The sequence below is a fragment of the Cyprinodon variegatus genome, unplaced genomic scaffold (genome assembly GCF_000732505.1).
Source record: "Cyprinodon variegatus isolate N-32 unplaced genomic scaffold, C_variegatus-1.0 Scaffold89, whole genome shotgun sequence".
NCBI classification, from domain to species: Eukaryota; Metazoa; Chordata; class Actinopteri; order Cyprinodontiformes; family Cyprinodontidae; genus Cyprinodon; species Cyprinodon variegatus.
In genome coordinates this window covers 117,027-120,291 of record NW_015150542.1, presented here as the reverse complement: position 1 = coordinate 120,291, position 3,265 = coordinate 117,027, and the positions used below count along the sequence as shown (strand labels likewise).

Here is a 3,265-nt window from a genome sequence, read left to right as displayed (position 1 = left end):
TATAAACATCTGTTAGCTCAACCTGCCAGCTGCCCCATGCACACCAGCTGAGGATAACGCTTCATGAAAGCAGATCAACCACAAACTGCTTCCCCCTCTTGGTTTCCACCATCCTCATGTCCACGAAGCCCTGACCTTATTTACCAACAAAACAAACTTCTTAACTTCCTCATGCTGAGATTAGCATCGCCAGAAATAAATGACTAAACATTTAATTCACTCCAAACTAATTTTCCAGTAATTTTACAGGCATCATATTTTTCTGGCTCTTGATACAATTCATGTGCAGTTGGACCCAGTGGGTCAGCTTTCTGCCAAAAGAAGCAGAACAAACCCATTTCAAAGCAACGCAATCCCAGGAATCAGGAATTAAAGGGGAGGACAGGAAAAGATACTAAAGCTGCAGATGCTAGGAACTGATCAGAGGAACATCTGAAGTAAAGGAGATGAAAAGCTTCAGAATGCCAGCTGAGAGTCATCGTCCCAATCTAGTTCATCTCAGAGGTTTAAAGCCAGTAAACACAGATCACACGAGCTGGGATGAGAGACTTGGTGCTGTGTTTAGTCTGGAAGTTCATGAGAGGTTCCAGCGCAGGGACTCAGAGGGGTGCTTTAACATGACGGCAGCCTGCCATTAAACGTGACTCAGAGCCAAGAGTGTTCTTGGTTAGACAGCCAGAGCTGCAGAAACAGAACAACCTGCAAACCAAACCTAAACAGAACTTTTAGAGGAAGGAGGACCTCTTCAAAACAGACCATCCTGCCCAGAAGTTTATGTTTCAATGGGAATCTAATATTAATCCTGGATGGTGTTCAGATGAGGAAGAAAATGCACAAAAAGTACAGCTTTTCTTAGAGCAATAAGCAAGTGTAAAAAGCCTTCAAATAAATTCCGATTTTATTGCAGTGGAATATGATGGTAAGAACTAATAGACGTAATTGGTGGTGCTCCAAATATCTCCTATAAAATTATAATTTTTTTTTATACATGCTTTAGTGTTTGAAGTAATCAAGTGTATTCCCGACTCCCACAGAGATGCGCAGTAAAAATGCCTACATGTGTAGCATTTGGCTGAAAAAACAAGCAGTTTACCAGCTGTAGGAAGTTTTTTCAAAGGTAATTTCACAGTCAGTGTCAGTCTGTGTATACATACTTGTATGTATAGTTTTTAGTTTTGCACCGATACCAGTATCGGGCAGGGCCCCGATCTAGCACTAAAATGGTGGTATCGTATCGGCGAGTACCAACCAATAGGGCACCGATACCATTTTGAGAGCCAATACTATTGTCACCCATTCTAGGAAGGCAATAAAAACTTCTACTTGATTCACTTTGTATTAGTCTTTTTCCTGTTTCACAAAGGTAGGCAGCAGCTTGACAAAGCCATGATGGCAATTATTTCACATCCAAGTAGTATGCAGTTCTTCATATATACACACACTAGGGTTGTCAAAAGTATCGTTACTCAATAAACAGGGTTTATACAGGAATTAATAACTCTAACTTAATGCTTTTTAATGCTCTTATAAATCATTTTAATGCCACCAACAGGTACCCGTCGACAGACTGCAGCCATGTCCCGAATTCCTAGTTTTCCAGCCACTTTTGTTGAAATTAGTTTTTTCCCCCCATTCTCTAGCTTTTTCTCCGACTCAAGCTTATTTTCTGAACATACGGCTTTGCGATCAATCGGAAGCAGTTCCACGCAAATATAACGCGATATAATATGTCTGACAAAATTGTTTTCATAAAACATTTTTTTAATAAATTTTAAATGCCACAATAAACACATTTAATGAATTTTAATGTCAATAAAATAATTTAATTACTTTTAATGATTTTTAACGACCCACGGAAACCCTGAAAAAGTATCGAAACTAAAACTTGTATCCGGATACGATACTCATTGTCAAAAGTATCGATACCACTGAAAAGTGTTATTTTCTCTCTTGAAGTCAAAGAATGAAGCAGACAAAAGTAGACCTGCGTCCCAACACCGTCAAACTCAGCTGACTCTATGCTGATGAAGATTCTCAGTCATCCAGGTCATAGTCATTCCGTAAAAATTCAAAAAATATCCACTGGACTTGGTTTCCAAGATTTGAAGACGTTTCGCCACCTCTCCAGGAAGCTTTCAAATGTGAATTGAGAAAGCCATTTGAATTGAGAAAGCTTCCTGGAGAGGTGGTGAAATGTCTTCAAATCTTGGAAACCAAGTCCAGTGGATATTTTTTGAATTTTTACGGAACAGCTGACTCTACCATCCCTGTTTGACCAACATCGGATCAGGTTCCTATTTAACTGTGGTGGGTTCCAAAAACTTATTAAGCAGCTAAACCCAAGGTTTGCACTTCCCTCCCGGAATACAGCCTTTATTTTGGTTTGTTAACCGTTTGGCTAGTGTCATTGGTATGTGTGTAAAGCATAGCCAAAGAGGAACACTTTTAACACTTTTTGTTATTTTTTTTATCAAGCTTGCTTAGTATTGTGCACAGCATACGACCTCAAAATATTGTTCCATTTTATTGTATTTATTTATTGTTTTTTTATTTATTAATAAAAACATTTCTGTTAAATTTTGGGGGCTTGGTTTTTATCCTTGTGGTATTGAAAAAAGTATCGAGTATCGAATATTTTCCTGAACATCAGTATTGAGTTGAAAATTTTAGTAACACTCAAGGCCCTTAGAAAAGTATTTCAGAAAACCTTTAACAAAGATCCTGAGATGGTACTTTTTTATTACCAAAAGATATTACTGGAAGAGGAAAAAATACCTTCTACAAATATTACTGATTGCAGCTCTTAAATGCATCACAGTTAAATGGTTGAAGCCTGACCCGCCAACATACAAAATGTGGATTGAAAAGGTCTGGGAAATCTATCATATAGAACAAGTAACTTATTGGCTGAGGCTTAAGAAAGACATATTTGCTAATAGGTGGAAACCGGCCATGACCATATGAATGCAGTAAAACTTTTTTTTTTTTTCATTGTATTCTATTTCATTTCTATTATACTTTTTTATCTTTACTTATTATTTTCCATTTAATTTTTGTCATTTCCATTAGTGCTGCTTATTTAATTACTAACTATATTTATGTTTGTAAGTTTATCTTTAACCATGTGAACTAACTTGTTGTATATACTTCAAAGTTTTGTTCTTTTTTAAGTATACAAAAGCAGCAGCCTGAATGTGGGCTTATATGTATATGTCTGTGTAAGTTGCAAAAATTTAAATAAAAACTAAGTGAAAATTTTAGTATC

At 36.8% G+C, this 3,265-nt stretch overlaps 1 protein-coding gene across 1 annotated transcript in view; it reads right to left on the bottom strand.

The window, feature by feature from the left end:
- LOC107083998 (protein FAM102A-like) overlaps positions 1 to 3,265 on the bottom strand; it is a 28,586-nt gene that overhangs the window by 23,898 nt on the left and 1,423 nt on the right. The gene's annotated exons all lie outside the window — the stretch shown is intronic.